The 17,754-nt window shown below is 42.3% G+C and overlaps 1 protein-coding gene and 1 long non-coding RNA gene across 2 annotated transcripts in view; one reads left to right on the top strand and one right to left on the bottom strand.

Moving 5' to 3' along the window:
• Toll-6 (Toll-like receptor 6) overlaps positions 1-12,644 on the top strand; it is an 83,002-nt gene extending 70,358 nt beyond the window's left edge. The window contains exons 2-3 of the transcript XR_004490164.2: positions 11,016-11,086; positions 11,955-12,644. The gene's annotated coding sequence lies outside the window, so the exon portion shown is untranslated. The remainder of the gene's footprint in view (positions 1-11,015; positions 11,087-11,954) is intronic.
• Positions 1-17,754, bottom strand: part of LOC117220093 (uncharacterized) — a 175,128-nt gene that overhangs the window by 106,816 nt on the left and 50,558 nt on the right. The window contains exon 2 of the long non-coding RNA XR_004490176.2: positions 2,635-2,856. This is a non-coding gene — a long non-coding RNA (uncharacterized LOC117220093). The remainder of the gene's footprint in view (positions 1-2,634; positions 2,857-17,754) is intronic.

The following is a 17,754-nucleotide window of genomic DNA, read 5'->3' as shown; positions in this document are numbered from 1 at the left end:
AATAGGGGATTTCAATTTCACACCGCGTTAACGACGATCGCGGAACAGTAATGGCGGTTAATGATGGCCGGCCGGTGCGTGGGCCTGCGATGTCTTAATTGCCGGTCATTCCGATAATAAAAGCAATACGAATCGGAACGCAATCGAAACTTCGTTATTATGCGCGATATTAATTAACGTGCCGGGATTATTAGAGACGACGGACGCGCCTCCTCGCGTCTTTGGGCGTCGTTTTGCGGGATAAATCCTCCGACCTCTGTTGTCCTCGATTTCTCTCTCTCTCTCTCTTTCTCTCTTATTCTCTCTCTCATTCTCACTCTCGTTCTCTCTCTTTCTCTCTCTCGTTCTCTCTCTTTCTCTCTCGTTCTCTCTCTCTCCTTCTTGTTTTCTCCCTCTTTCTCTCTCCCTCCCTCCCTCTCCCTCTTTCACATATTTTTTATTTCTGTCGTTATCTTCCCCGTACTTTTTCCCTTTCTTTTTCTCTCTGTCCTGTCTTCTCTTTTACTTTTTTCGATCCATCTACACGCACGATTATCCGCGGCCTCCGCTATCGGCTTTAATTAACACGCTCGCATTATATTCAGTCTGTCGTGAACGGTTGAGACAAAGGACAGTGGCTCTTTGTTCATCTCATCGGCCGAGGCTCTTTCACACGCTCGAGAGCCACAGGCTAGGGCGTGTCCACTCTACCGGCCTCTCCCTTCAGAACCAGTTCCACTTGTTTGTAAACACGGAAGGACTTTCCGCTCCCAACGGGGGTGGTCGTGGTGGTATTTCAAGACCGCTTAGCACGTTTCATTATTTCCGCTGGACTCTCTCTCTCTCTCGCTGTTACCATTCTCGCCGCCACCCTCCGCCGCCGCGCCGCGCCCCGCCGCGACGCGTCGCGCCAACTCCAGCAACCTGCCGCCACCGCTGATATCTTAATCTAGTTTTAATTCACGACGGCAACGATTACGGATACCGACCACGCGGCTGTAATTCACGCCCACGGACATTTATTTCGCCTGTATCTAGTTTCTTTTTACCCCGCAACGAAACCGACCGATTAAGGAGAGATAAATACACCCAGATACGCTGATGCTCTCCTTTTTCCCCCAGAATCCACTTTTCCAAGGATTGCTGCTACTGTGCATTCACGGTGGGAATCTTTATCTTTGGGCTAACTCTGTTAGCTGACACTGCGCGTTGATCACTAGCCCGGAGGTTTCATGGATTTATCAGAATAACGAGTATTTGGAACTTATTAACACTAGATTTACGGAGCACATAAAACAGCCCTTTTTGTATTAGTTTATACAAGTAACAATAAGACATTTATTCTGGGTTTTAACTAGTGTTACTGTAACATTTGCCGTAAGTAACATATGAATTGAATAAATCACTCGTAAATGTATCTTTACGATATGAATAATCGTAAATTAAAAAATTAGTGACCCGCCATTTTGACGGGCTCCGTAAATCTAGTGTTAAAATCGTCCGTAAAAGATAGGTATTTCCATGTGACCCTTGTTTGCTCCAATCGATGAAGACAATTTTTATTTTGCAAAAAGATCCGCACGTCCATTGGTAAAAATGCTGGACAAACATTTCTGCTCAATTGTTATACTTTATACCTTGATGGATTAATATTTGACTAAATCATAGCTAGTTGAAAAGTTCCTTGCATCGACCATTGACAAGATAATGCTAAGAAAATTCGTTTTCGGTAATGATACAGCGCGACGAAGTTTCTTTGCGAACAATGGCTGACTCGAAAAATTTCCGTCGTGGTGCTTCAGTTCTGATAATGAATCGCACAGGTGTACACGATTGCTGTACCCGGCCTACATTCGAAAAATATACGCCTGCGGTCGGCTCGCCAGATGGCTTGATTACAAAGATTGATTTCTGTGTTTCGACGAAGCAGGAAGCGAGGGAAGCTCGCGATCAAAGTAGATGGAAACGTGTCTCGGATATCCAGTCCGGCCGCGGCCGTAAGTAATTCACGCAATCCAGCCACGATCCTGTCGCATTAAAGTGATCTCTGGCTGCGAACCGTCCCAGCCATACGGATCGCTGATTGAAATTCCGGCCGGGAAGAACCGCGGAAGAGGCCGGCCCGCAAGTGTTTGCGCCGCGAAGAAAGTAATATCATTCAAAAGCACCGGAAGTTATTCCCCGATGCGAAAGTTTCTCCATTTTACATTACAGGAATAGTCCGCGGGAAGAGATGTTAGTCGCGGGGAAAACTTCATCTTCGCGATAACTTTTCCAATTATTATCAGATGGCAAATGGACAGTCTTTGTGTTTTCCGTGGGTGGTCTGCGGCGACGAGAAAGAGAGACAGAGGACAGCTGGATAGAGAGAAAACAAAGCGGAAGAGAGAGAGAGAGAGAGAGAGAGAGAGAGAGAGAGGGAGAGAGAAAGAGAGGGAGAGAGAGAGAGGGAGAGAGAAAGAGAGGGAGAGAGAGAGAGAGTCGGCAAAGCCGGAAGTTCAAGAAGTCTGTGGAAAGTTGAGCCGCGGCGTACAATACCTCGATGATAAACCCCAGCCGACCGTTGGAAAATCTATTTTTGATCGAACGCTCGATGTTTTCCGAGCACTTGCACGCGCTCTCCATGGACAAAGATTTCCGCTGGACTATACTCACCGAGTTCATCGCGAGCGCGTGCTCCCGGCTGATCGAGCCCGAACAATCGCATTAACTTCCTTCGATGCCCATTGATACCCGAGGAAACGCTTCGAATAGTCCTCAGAGCAATACGATACTCATCCGCGAAATTGATAATTTATTTTCCCCCGAATCTCCTCCATTGTATTCCACCCCGGAATCGAATTCTCATAGAGCGTCATTATCGGATCGCCAATAGGTCTGCAAATATTCAGATAAACAGTTGATATTATTTTCCGAAGCAAATTCAGGAATTCTGTCAAAATTGTATACATTATTAGAACGAAGTACATATCAGGAATTTGTCGAGAAAACCGCTTATTTAGTCATCGAAATTTACTTTGTCGCCACCAAAATAGGACCCATACGAAGCAATACTCATATGACAACGCTGCCTGCTAAAGATTTTTCAAACGCTGATCGAGATATAGCTATCAATCGTTTCTGCAAATTCTCTGTTATGAATTCGATCGACTTCAAATACCTTCCCGAAATAGTAATTTGTGTTGCAAGAATTTTTATTACAAGAAATCGTGTTATACGAAAATGTTCCTCGTATTACACGAATGATACCGTTATTGCGTACGAACGAAACAGTTTGTTCGATGCAAATACGAGAAGAGAATTAATCGAACAAATTCGTTACGTAATTATAATTAGTTAAATGAAACCGGAGCAATGCTTTCGTAGCGTGGATCGTTAATCACCCTACGAGTCGTGCAAAGTTACGTTTCAACGTTTCCCTGTTCTAGTGCAATATTTTGATAACTGTTTGTACATATTTTAATTTGATTGTGTAGCGCGTTGTACGAAAAATCGTGTAATATGAAAAAAAGCGGTGGTCGCAATTGTTGGCGCATTGTTGAAGTTCGCGTTACTTTTACGCAATATAAATATTGAGCAGCAGAATTAGGTAGCAATTCGCGTGAAAAATAACGAGGAAACCGTTGCTTAGACCGAGTCAAATAAATTGCAGTCGGTTCTATTAAATGGTGCGAACGAAGTTAATAAAAATCTGGCCGGGCTGCTGTTATCAGAGGAGTTTGCTATGCAGCAGTTTTCGGGTTGTATGAATATTGAGGAACCCATTAGCGGGCCCGCGGCTGGCCTCGGCCGGACACAGGGGTTCAATTAGTCGTCGACAACGGGACTCATTCAATGGCCAAAATGACGCGCGACTCGTCGGTCATCAATTCGGCTCGACCGCGGAAGTCCAGGTGAGAATTTTGTTCCGTCCCCGCGCGCTGCCAGACATACAATTTCGGTGATGACGTCGCATCAAGTTGTCGCGTCGTTATGAATGTCCCCCATGCCGTCACAAAGTGGCCGCGATTGCTGGCGTATTATATTATCAATTAGATACAATCGCGCGTTGCGCCGGCCCGAGCTGCTCCGAGTGATTAATTATGCGCCACGTGCACATGCAAATAAGAGCGGATCGATGCGCCGACTCTGCGAATCCGCCCTCGCCCCGAAAACTTGCGGAACGTGACCATTGTAGCGTTACTCTTCCTTTTTGCTGTCGCTGTCGTGGATTTTCGGTCGACGGGGAAACATTCGCGTGCACCTCGGAAAATGAAAGCGAAGGCAAAGATATATTTCTGTTGAGCGCATTTGGGTTACAGCTGATACGAAAGCTTTAAGAGCATCGAATACAATTGCTACGAGAACAGCGAATCCGTTTTCGGTATATTTATGCAGCGGAGTTGCGGTATATTTATATATGTTGCGATATTAATACGATTTTACACATTTTACATTTCTCGGAGACAAATCATTTTGTTAGAGAATCATTGTTATGTTTAATTTTAGCAATGTGGTACAGTAGAACCACGATGGAAACGCGAGTGTTCGAATGAAAGAATCGTTACATTAAATCATCATTAATTTCTACAATAAAATAGCGTTGTTTCTGGATGATCTGAAATTGGTCTGCTCAGATATTAACTGCGAAATTCAAGAATCTGGGCTAAAATCACCCGTCGTTTTTTTTTCTATTAGTAAATGATTGTGAAGAAATAGATCAAATAAAACGGCGTACAATATATTTGATTTGCATACGATTGCATTTTCGATAAATCTCGCAGGGATTAAAACACTTAAGGGGTTATCTGTTCAAATTACAAAGGTTCTGCTAAATATCAGAGAATACGTGCACGTTCCTCTGCTCGCTGCTGCAACGTAACCCTCCCATTACAAGACAATAGAATGTATCTCCACGCTGCACTCTTATCATTTGTCGCAGTTCCAACATAAATGTACCGAAAACAAGTTCCTTCCCGAACGATGCGAGCAGTTATCGCGAACTTGGGAACGCTCCTGCAGAATCGATTGCGCAGACAATTTCTCATGAAACACAATAGTCTATTCCAGAGTACGATCCTCGTCATTTTTGGTCCCAATTTTTCGAGACACTCGCACGTCCTTTGACGGTCGCGTCTCAAAATATCGCGGGAACCTGACTCAGTGCGTAACAAACCCGCGGCGGATTCATCGGGGCCGGTGGAAACCGTGGAAATCAACGAAACCAAAGTTCACAGAGGGCACCGCGCAATCGGGTGCGCCGTGAATCCGATGTTTTCATTACCAGGACAAATCGAATTCCCGGCGATTGTGTTACTTGATCGGCGGGTCGGCTTTATTTCCATTTTAGTTAACTAGCGACAGTGGACACGACATAGTTCGCCGCGAAACCTCGAATTGCTGAACGCGGTTTTGTCTCGGTCTGCTTTGGAAGAAGTTCGACGGAAATGTGAACTACCAGGAGCCCTTTCTGTCCAGTAATATCTGTCCAACAATTAAATTATAGTCTCGCATTCTATTTCAACTTGCTATAACGTGATGAAAGCAACTGTAACGATTGAAGAATGATTATCACTAGACAATCATGCAATCTATGCGAAATGAAAATCGTCTGCATCGATTCAAAGATATAGAAACTAAATAGCAAACTCGTTCTTCCATTAATCATTTGAATAGATTGAAAATGATACATTAACGTTTTAAGATTCTTTGGATTCTTTTGCTATTTTTGACACGAATGCACGAAGTCCTCATTACTCTAATTACAGCAGTCACTGATACAAGCCGATTTTTATGAAACTTTGTACAACTGTTTAGTGGACCTACTCAATAATTTAGCAGTGTTTGGTTCGTGCCCAAATTATTCAAACTGAAGTTTTATCATATTTTTAGGATCATAAATCAGTGCGAAATATTTGTTGGAAAAGTTATGCTTTCCTTATTTTCGTAAAGAATCACTTTCTTTTCACAAAATTCTCGTACAAATTGATGGGCACAAAAACAGGATGCAACTCTTATTTGAACTATTTTTCTATATCATTTGTCGATTGCATTGTTTGATTTCTTTCGTTGCGAGTAATAAGTGAGATACAACTTTAAAACCTGTCGCAAAGTTTATGAATTCTAAAAAGAAAACTTCTTTTACGGGATTATTTCATTTCATTTCATTTCATTTCATTTCATTTCATTCCATCTCATTCATTTATTCACGGGAAAAAATCCTTTAGTAGGAGCCCTTTAAGAGCTGAAATATGACCTCTAATTACATTATTCGCAAATAAATTAATACATTGATGCGTACAGAACATAATAACAAAGATGTTTATTATTTCTTGCAATCGCATTAATGCAAACTGAGATTATAGACTGTTGTCTCCAGTACGAATTGTAGATCGTAGAATGATAACCGAGGAGTGTTTGAAAAAAAAACAATGGGAGTGCCAAAAATGTAATTTTCTAGAAGAAAGAGGAAACACTGCTATCGTCAAACTATTAACAAATTTTGATATGTAACTAAGACTGCAATGACTTAAAAACATAACAAAGTTTTCTATTACATACAACAATGATACACGAATTCATGCAAAAAAGAATTGTTTTCAGAGAAAAGCCTGTATGTGCCACATCTTAAATGTTGAAAGAACCGAGAATACCATTTCTTGAAATCTGCAAGCACTGTAAGTGCTTCAGCGGCGACGGGCATACAGACAACGTCAGCTATTGGCATTATTTATAACTATTTATCGAAAAGTATTGTACTTAAAAGGTGCACTATCGTATTTCCATTTACCTACAGAATATTTTGTCAATTTTGGCACTCCTCAATTGTGTTCTGAATGCAAGTCAGAAGAAAGGTGTCGCAGTCTCGGCGATTGTACGGCCGGGTTCAGCTCCTCGAAAGCGGAGCCCGGAAACGAAATACGAGGAAAACAGGGTGTTCCAGATGGCCAGACGCACTAAACGCCCGAGAGCTGATCCGTTGTGCGGGGTCAGGAGTGATTTTTCGCAATCAATAACTTCGATGTTTACGCGCTGTTTCCTCCGTCGTTCGCGAGAGCATGGACGGCGGCTCGTCCAGCTGGCCGGCTGGCGTTGTAATTACATTTGCACCGGCTTTACAGCCGATTCCTCGCGGAAACCGGCCGCGATCGATCGCGTCGGAATAATTTTACAAACGACCCTGCCCAGCGTATCCCGCGAGCCAAACAAAAGCAGGAAGGTGGGCTGCCGACGCGACGGCCGAGTTATTATTAATTTTCCGAGCTGGTTCAATTAAATCGGCGTCTCGGGGACCGCGGAAAGTTACCCGGCCTGCACCCGTCGTATCCCGTAACTCGTCCACCGCGGCGCTCCTCCTTTTTCCATTCGACGGCCACCTTCCGTTTTTCTGCCGATGCATCTGGCGCTTTACGGCCCGCAGTTTATTGCGGACGGGCCGCGCGGAGCTTTTTGCCCGATTGATCTCGAAGCCAGGCGGTTCGAGAAGTTTAAACCCCTCGACCACTCTCGCGACTGATGAGACACTGTCACGCTTTTTGCGCGATATACTTCTGCCCGGTCTCGAAACAGTAGTTCATCAGGATTCTATGACCGCGATCGTACGTTATCCGGTCCCTTTAGCGATACATAATCGTGCCCCGTCCCGCGATCCTTCTTCCGCCAAAAGAATTCTCATTGCGGCGGGTTCCGAGCCTCGCCCGAGGGGCTCCCTTAATAACTCCGCAAACCTAGTTAACTCTCGACACATTCCCCGAGCCGTCAGGTTTTTTCGTGGCGCGGCCGTGGACAAGGTTGCGCCGCACGATGTTGCACGAACGCATTTTATCGATTGGCTCGACGATAAACGGAAGCAATATTACTGGCAAACGATGGGAACTTTTATGTAGACGAGCTTTATTAGCGCAATTAAAAAGAAGCGCCGCAACTGCCGTCGTTAAATATTATAGACACTCGCCCGTTTTTCTGTCTTCCGTGCCGTGTAAATTTCTTTCCCGGCTAAATATAAGGTGTTTTTCCTCTGGACACTTTCTTCGTCTCTTAGCACTTCGAGCGTTCCAACGATTTTAACTTCTAACGACAAGCTCTTGAGGAACTGAAATTTTCTTCGGACAAGAAACGAGCGATCGAAAGTGTTCGCCAATTGATTTACCTTGACTTGTTCTATCGGGTATCCTTCGTACTTGCGCTCATGTCGAGAGAAGTGTGTTAACAGCTTTTCAAACGGAATGACCTTTTTTCAAATTGGTCCAAACCACCTGAATTTTTTTTGGAATGTCAGACCGACTGGTTTTTGATGATAAAAAGATTAAAACATGATGATTTTTCAACTTTACGTGTAGTCGTCTTATATTTAGTATTTTTTGTAATAATTCTACTTACGCTTTTCAAGCGGAATGACTTTTTTCAAATTGGTCCAAACCACCTGAATGTTTTTTGGAGTGTTAGACCGACGACTTTTTTCAACTTTACATGTAGTCGTCTTACATTTAGTATTTTTTGTAATAATTCTACTTATGCGTATCGGTTAAATTATTTGTGTAAACCAAACGGTGAATAGTAAATAAATAGATGTAAATAATAAATGAATAAGTCGAAAACTTGGGTCCTCGAACTTGCCTGGACCAGAAGGGTTCGCCAAGCGACTCGAAAAATGCTTGGATACCCGGCAACAGTATGTTGCTAGGATTCTAGCAGTCGCAAATCTGGAGCATTGTAGTAGATTTTGAATAGACAGCGGCTCAGAGGCGAGGTCGCTTTCAGACCCTCGTCAAGCGATCGCCGTTCCTCCAGTTTCCCTAATACTATACGTTTCAGAAGTCCCCCGATCCTCTTTCAGATCAGCCGGGCACAGGCGGGCGACAGGCTCACTCCCCCGCTCGTCGGACGCCGCGCTTTTAGAAATGCATTTAAACTTCCGCTTGGCTGTACCCTCCCCCTGCGTCAGAACGCGTTTCCACGTTCTCTTTCTCCCTCGCGGTTGTCGCGTCTAGACGCTTGGCCCTGTCTGGATCGGGGAAAAAGCTGCGGGCGTGTCGAGATCGCGACTCGGAAATGTCCGCGTCGCGATTCCGGTTACTTGAACCTTCTTACGCCCCGGTGAACGAATATGACGGGCCCCGTCGTCCATCTTCTCCTGGATACGCGGACAAATTGATACAAGTGCCCGGACACGAATTGGAACCTCCGGACGAAGTTTGATTCGGACCGGGCGCGTTTTATTGGCTCGCCGAACCGCTGCACAGTCGCCTGGAAACCAGACTATTTAGCTAATCGATTCTTTTGATTAGAAGATCGATCCTTCGAGTCGATTCTTCGGTACTTGATTTTCTTCAGAATCGATTCTTTCGTTTAAGGTTGTGTAAGGATGTGTAGGTTTTGTAGGTCTTCTATATTTCCCAACGTTTTATGGCGGTTCTTACGAAACCTGTTTTCACGCCAATTCTATGGTTTCGATATTTTGTTTACTTTTTTTTCTATGGAAGGATTGATTGTCTTATGACAATCATTCTTATGACAATTCTTTTTCTCGTGTTTCGATTTTTACAAGAATCGACTGCTACAACTTAAGAATCGATTTACCAAAAAAGATATTACCTAAAATCCAAAATATTGAAGATAAAATTCAGAAATTCAAAGCGAAAGATTTGACTCAATGTTTTGTATATATTGTTAGGCGTATTTCTATTATTTTGCAATATTTGTAATACTTTAAATGAATTATTCAAAGTTATAGGCACGAGTTGATCACTATACATTCATTTACACTATGTTTTCCAACAAACTCGAATTTACAAAGTAACAAAAAAATATTTTTTTTAATAAAAATTTAGGGTCGTTAATATATATATATATGTTTGACTTCAGAACAATCTAGCCGGTGTCGAGAAAAATCTTGAAATTTTGAAATAACGCTAAATTCGTTTCTTTCGACCTTTTCTTGTGTCAAAGCTGCCAATGTTTTTCTAGCACAGAAGCAGCATTTGTTTGTCAGATATTTGGATTTCACTTTTCAATGATATATCGCTAAACGCTCTACATGCGATTTGCCTCGCGACATGTCTCGTGACAAGCGATGAATTTGAGTCCTTTTTATTTTTGCACAATAACGCAACCAGGTCCCATGCGAGGCCGTGAATCAAATCCATCGCTTGTCAGTTAACGTTGCGACGAATAGTTGAAACTTGTTGGACAGTGTAATGTTATTTCAACTGGCTGTCGTTTTCGAAAGAACAATGCTGTAAGCAGTCTACAATTTTTAGATGGACGATTGCCCTAGACGTAACATATTTCTTTCTCTAGATACATTAGATTCGTCCTAATAGATCATTTTCATGTATATATAATACTTGATGCTGTTCAACATCCTTCAACGTTCAAAAACTATTTTAACATTAGGCTTATGGAACCTGTCAAAATGATTTTGTTGTCGCAATTATGTTTTCAATATACATATGTGTTACTCGTAGCAAATATAACAATAACATTCGTTAAAAATCATAATAAATGTCTTATTGCTGCTTTCATAAATTAATATGAAACAGCTGCCTTTTGTGTTCCGTAAATCTAGTGTTAAACATTGTCGGCATTAGTCTGAAATGAAATGAAGGTTCTAAAAGAATCTAATGCATCTAATGCAATTTAATGCAAATATAACAATAACATTCGTTAAAAATCATAATAAATGTCTTATTGCTGCTTTTATAAATTAATATGAAACAGCTGCCTGTTGCGTTCCGTAAATTTAATGTTAAACATTGTCGGCATTAGTCTGAAATGAAACGAAGGTTCTAAAAGAATCTAATGCATCTAATGCAATCTGATGCAAATATAACAATAACATTCGTTAAAAATCATAATAAATGTCATATTGCTACTTTCATAAATTAATATAAAACAGCTATCTTTTGTGTTTCTAAGTTAATCTAGTGTTAAACATTGTCAGCATTAGTCTGAAATGAAACGAAGATTCTAAAAGAATCTAACGCATTGGTTGTCAAATCCGTTTCGTCGAAGCTCTTTACGTCGGTCTAACGAATTGCTCGGATTTTCTGTTTCAGATGTGAACTGTTGCCAGAAGTATTATCGATTCGCATTACGTATGAAGTAATTGGAAATCGCAGTGGGCAAGGTGAGCATTCCGCATCGTGTTTGCCTGTTTTTTTCCGGACCGCGGGAGCTCGGCAGCGACCAAGAATCGCTTCCAGTTGCACGAGCTGGCAAAACTTCGGGGATTTTGCATGAGATTTCGTCGCGTCGGTGGCCGTGCTCGAGATACCGCGTTAATATTTCAAGACGGCGAGATCAAAGGGACGAGATACAGGGTTCCTGATATTTTCGAGCCGTTTCAAAGGCGGGAACTCGAAGTAACTCGACTCGTTTAGCGTTCTACGCCGGCGGACGCGGTGTAACTTGCTCTTCTATTAATTTCTTCCGGGACTTTCCTTAACTGAACCGTTCAGAGATTTCAATTTCGCCAGAAACTGTTCTTGCTCCGTTTTCGCGCGCACTGCCGTCCAGAAGCATCTGGATACTTCGGAAGTTTCTGATAGCATAGATAGGATCTTCATTCTTGTCGACGCATTCAATTATTTTCTTGTTTAGACCGCGGATTTTGCAGCGAAAACACAATAGCATGTAATAATACATCAATGTTCATATTTGAAACGTTTGTTTGCGCGTGGCTTTAATTATTCAGTTTTATTGGCATTATTTCACTCGTCATTGCAAGATAAAAAAGGCAATGTTTCGTTTGAGATATTTATTGGGTTCGGTGTCATGCTTTATCGATTCTACTGTTTGCTGTCTGATTTTTCAGCGCTTTACTTCCGAATTAATAACCGATGATAAAACGTAATTTCGTATTCCATGAGAACGAATGAACGAACAATTGTTTATGGGCGGCAGTGTGCAACTAATGACAGTAATGCATACATACCGTAATGCGTGGAAACGATATCGTGTGAATGTTTGTATCGATTTTGGATCTTTTGTTGCAGGATTCCCGGCTGCCGCGACGTTTCTCTCTACTTATTATCAAGAAGTATTTCTTACTATCGCAATGTACTCCGTAACACGGTGTCCAAACTAAAGTAAACGGTTATTCGTATTTTTGAGAATCGTGATAGCTTCGTAGTGTGCAAATGTAATTAGGGCAAAACTAAGAGGAAGAAAAACGAAACACATTAAAAAAAAAAATACAAAGCAAGACAAGGTCGGCGGAAGGAAAACGGAAAAGAACGAAAAAAAAAACGAAGAACGAAAGAAATAAAAAAAAAAAAGATACTCAAGAAGCGTAATGGAAAAGAATGGCGGACACACGTTCGAAACGTTACACGTACATAGACACAGACACAGAGCTACAGAAAACGCGGCGGACAGGCACATAGCACAGAGGAACACGACACACACCGAGCATACTACCTTTATTAACTCGTAATTGCAACGAAGTAACAAGTTTTCTCTCTTTCTACTCGACACGATAGTTTAATCCAATGATCGACTATTAAAAAATTGCGAAAGATTAAATTAAAACGGGGAGAGATATCGCCTCCCCGGGCGAAAGATTGTCTCTTGTTTCGTCGGGCGGAGGTTATTTACTGTACATAGCGAGAGTTTTGTATATTTGTAAAATAGATAGGGCATTTTATTATAAACAATAAAGTTATTTATATATATTTTAATCACAACACGCTGAACGATCTCCTTTCTCCCGTCGTCATTTGAAACGCAGGATCGATCCAACGGCCACAATCGACCCGAACGAGGACTCGTGCACAACCGTGTACAAGTTTTATCGATGCGGTACGTATGAAAATGATTTTTCGTGGTAATCGTCCCCGGACGTTTATTCAAATTCACATTTCCACGGAGCACAGACTTTTCATTTCTGTCGCGCAATTTCATTCTGAATATTGGAACTTTCTGTCCTGTGATTTTTATTTTATTGTCTATGCATTAAATCATAAAAATTGATAAAACACAATTGCGACGTGAAAATTCCGTTCCATCTACAAAACAATCATTGCCGGTCAAAGCTTTTCAGCATACACACCTGTATGCTCGGCTATTATAACGTTGTCAGTATATTTTGGAACAGAATAGAACAGAATATTTGGATTTTACGATGCTTTTTTTTATTGGTAACTGTTCGCTAAATAACATGCGATTGCCTCAAACTTAATCTTGTTTCATATTTTACAAGTCAGACTTAATTGCTAAACGAATATGATGTGGAACATACTCATTTGTTCGTTCTTCCCTGGTTACAAAAATTCTTGTTATTCAACTATCTTCTTTCTTGAAAATCTTATTCACAGGAAAGTCTGTTCCGTTAACAAAAACATTCAAATCGAATAAAAATGCTATTAGTTCTTATTAATGCATGAGATGGAGATAACAGAGAAAATTAAACAAAATAGCATTAAAATGAATTTGTACGAAACTTTAAGCTAGCTCAACATCGAAATTAATCCCCCTAAAAGTAATCTGAAATTTTCTGAAATAATTGTGGGGAGCACGTTTTCCACAGTGTGAGAAACAAGGAGTATTATTATTTGTTAACGTGTGCATTGTTTACTGACCAAAATTGTTAAGATAATTTAGAGTCAAGTTGATTCATGATAATTTTATAACTTATTTAACTTCTTTATTAAGCATTTTGGTATGTATAGATTACATTTTAAGACATAAGTCAAAGTTTTCGAAAATCGGACTCACACAATTATGATTCTACTCCACTCAATTGTACTAAGCGTTGAATTTCGGCAGACAGGTTGAGTACAAAAATCAATCTGACATATAGCTGTTTATTTATCAGCTGATATATTTTAATCGCGAAGACATGCGACGATGTATTTTGTCTTTGTTTAACCGAATTGAATCGAGATAGTTAGCTTAATCTCTCGTTAAATACATCATCCCCGTAATAAAATATAATGATTAAAAAGTTTCTAGAAGACAACCGTAATTCTTCCACAACCTGATATTTTAACATTAGGAAGATCGAGGATCACCGTTTTATGGAATACAAATGTTTGCACAATTGTCGCGTGATCTCGTAGAGGCCGTGGCCGGGGGCGGTAGTTGGAATGCCACACGCGCCGGCAATTTGTTTGTTCCAAATTTCCACGGGCATTATTAATTCCCGGCCGCTATAGAGAGGCGCGGCCGCGCGGCAATGTCCATTACATTAACTTGATTGAGAAACATCGGGCAACAAGTGCGCGCGTATTACCGATCGGGCAAATGAAATTCGTATCACGCGGCCGTCAACACCATTCCCCGGATATTTTTTAGGCCCGGCAACGGGCAGTCGCGCCATCAATGCGATTCCACGGTCGCGCCGCGCCGGGAAAATAATTATTTTTCGATGCCGGTGACGCGTGATTTGGAAACAATTATCGGGTCGAGAACGTTCCGGCGAGTGACACGTCGAACGAACGCGCCCAAATAAACGCGGCCGAATAGAGGAGAAAATACGGCGACTAGTTTTCCCAAGGAGAGACATTTGCACGTAAATTGTCATGAAAATTTGATTTCGCGCCGAGAGAGAGAGAGAGGGGGGGGGGGGTCGCGGCCAAGAGCGACGCGGAACGCTGACTTCAATCAGCCTCCCTTATTCGATTTAAGCCTTACACATTTCCGCCGCGGAATGCGACGAAACGAAGTCACACTCTTGCCGGCAACAGCTAATTACTCGGAGCTCTGGTTCGCGCGCATAAACTCGGTACAACCGCGACTAAAAAGCAAACTCGCGTTCAAGTCGCTCCCTCGGCTTCTACGATTCCCAGCGCTGGGATCTTCGTTCTTCTACCAGCCAGCTTGTAATTTCCAACTGGCTTGGACATGATTCAATTTAATATATTTCCAACGCCGCAGTCGAATAATATATCTCTCTAACGTCGTATTAACTTGTAACAGCTTCATGCTATTACGACGAGTCATACATAACTTCCGTTTCTTTGTCGGACGTCTATTTTGATTTTGTTTATTCATTTCTTTTTTTCTTACTTTCTATTTCATCGATTTCGATCCCTTGTCTGTTTTGCGAAAGCAAAACCTCGTTTGTCCCGGTGATTGTCTTCATAGCGATTCAATAGATCGCATCGGAAATTATTTATGACACGACTTAATATTTTGAGGCAATTGTGCGTCTGTTTCCACGTTTGGCCGGCAAACGAAGTTACTTGCTTTCTATTTTTAAGACCACGCTGCCTGCCAGGCATTAAGAAAATGATTCTACGGTCGACAGATCCGCAGAGAGATTGAACCAGCGTATCCGCGGAGCAGCAAAATGAAAGCGAAAAAGCTGGAACTAATAACGGGGAACACGTTTTCGATTAAATCATTCTGCAAGTTCCTTAAGGGTGCAATGAAATTGGTATAGAAGAACGTCAATTACAGGCGACTCGAACCCGCCATAAACTCTGCATCTCAATTAACATTCCGCGGGAACGAGAAGCGTAATGAGCCACGACGCGAACCGGGTCAATTTTTGCAATTATTATATCGGCAAATCAACCGGCAGATTATGGAACGTCAGCGGGGAGATAGCGGCGGTGACTTATGCAGGAGATACGGGCCGCATTGTTAAACGAGATCCTGCGGACTGCCGCTTCTTCATCGTGGCCGTCGAAATGGCCGCCGGCTGCGCAAAATATCGAACAGTCGGTCAAAGGTTAAGGTAATTCGAACAAGAGACGCTCTAATTGCTGCGGATATTTCCGACGGGATCCCGGCTGCAGAATCCCGTAATTATAAATATAATTCGATCGTTAGGAGGTTGAAGTGCCATCGCCGGTGACCGGAGGGGGCGGGATTCGACCGGGGTGGGGACAAAGAATTAAGCGTAACGAGGTTTCCCGGCGGGACCTGTTATTACGGCGGCGATGCACTCGGCGACTTCTCGTAATTTTCCGAGTCGCGCGGTCCACGGCGAATAATTATAAAAGTGGGACCCGGGCTGCCTTTACGGATGTGCAAGCAGCTTTCAGCAAAGCCCGTGTAATTACTGCGCCCAAGAACTACCCTTTATGACATGTGGCAAGTGCGCGCGAGTGCCGCCTCGCTACGCCTCGCTCTGTCTCGCTTTGCCTCGCCTCTGCCTCGCGCGGTCTCCGCGAGCACGCCATAAAAGATAGCTCGGCGATACGGAGCTGCGATTCAGCCTGACTCCCGGAGATATATTAACCTATATTTCAAGAAAACGCCCCGCAAGCCTGGCTCAACCTCCGAAGCGAAATTCGACGAAGTCCACTGTTTACCGTGACAAAGTAGTCGCGACTAGGCTCCTCTATTTTTCCACCGCTAAATAATTGGCTGCCGCTGCTCTAAGTCTGGGCACGAAGTCATACCAGAACGTCCATCTAAAACGGAAATGCGTTGAACAACTGTGCTTCACGGAAGCAGTTTCTTTGCTACCTTTGGCACTGGCAGCTCGGGCTTGAAATCTAGGAAAGTAAAAAGAGGTGTTTGCAAATCTTAATATTAACATATGTAAAATATTTATATTTTAATGTGAAATAATATGTAAAATAATGTAAAATAATCAATGGAAAATATTTATAATTGTGGATTATATCGTCACAAAAAAACACAGTATTGGCAGGTGATTTTTTTTTAAAACTGACGCGTGTTTTTCCTATAAAGTGAATAAGAAAAGATCGGTGTATGATTAAATATGGACTGCTCCTTTCATCACGGTATTTATTTAAAACTTTGTACATATAAGTGGCTTAGAATTATAATAGCGTAAGAAACACTTTACTCATGGTGAGAAGCAAGCACAGTTATTTTTTACTGAACAAATTAAAATAATTCAGAGTTAAGTCAATTTATGGTAACTTTATAATTTCTTTCACTTGCCTTTTTAACATTTTGCCATATACAACCTTATATAACATTCATATGTACGTTGTCAAAGTACTCTGATATTTTTTAAGAGTATAATAAGCTGTATAGCAGGCATCTCTGTGGAAGGAAACGCAACACTCATCAAAAATATGTATCAAAGTCTCAGGTCGATAGCGTGTTAAACACGTCATGTAAACTGTAAACATTCTCGATTTGTGCAAACCGAAAGAATGCTACGTTGAAAAAGTTTGCCTTGACGAAGTTCAGGAAGCTGCCACCTCGTTAAAACTGTCACAACTCATCTGTAGGATACAAATGAATAAAATCCGACGATCCGGCCGTGCGTTTGCGAGATCGCGTTTAAGCAACATCTTGGCGCCGATTGCTCGTCGCACGGTTCGCAGTGCTTGCTAATTGGACGGTATAATAACGACAAGAAATGTCCCCGGACGGTCTAATCAGTCGGAACAGGAAGGCGTTGCCGCGCCATTAAAAATTTCATTACTTTCCTCCTCGCGCGGAATATTAACAGAGATTCAAACAGAGTCGGATTATCCGTCTGTTTTGTTTCCCGTTGTGTCTGCGCGTTCGTTTTTCCGCCGCATCTTGAAACAGTGAAATATTAATACTTCCGAGTATGAAAGCAGGAGGAAAGCCGGATCCGCGGAGAAGGAGGGTGGTGGCGAACGGGCTGAAAGAAAAAGCTCGGGCGTGGTCCGACAGAGGATTTCTGCATCGAATTTAAAAACCCAGGTAGCGGCCGGGCGAATTCGTAACACACAGACATAATTCGTTCCCTCCGGGGTCTGGCTCTCGTTTTCCGTCAGCTCCACTTTTGGTTGCCATTTGTGTCGCGGCAATAGAGTGCTCTGCTCCTGACAGCACTTCGCTACCCCCATGCTTTGTCCGTCGCGCGGCCCCGACAATGAGACACGGGGCTCGCGA

This window comes from Megalopta genalis, chromosome 10 (genome assembly GCF_051020955.1).
Source record: "Megalopta genalis isolate 19385.01 chromosome 10, iyMegGena1_principal, whole genome shotgun sequence".
Lineage (NCBI taxonomy): Eukaryota > Metazoa > Arthropoda > Insecta > Hymenoptera > Halictidae > Megalopta > Megalopta genalis.
Note: the sequence above shows the minus strand (reverse complement) of the source record. Positions and strands in the feature narration are given on the sequence as shown.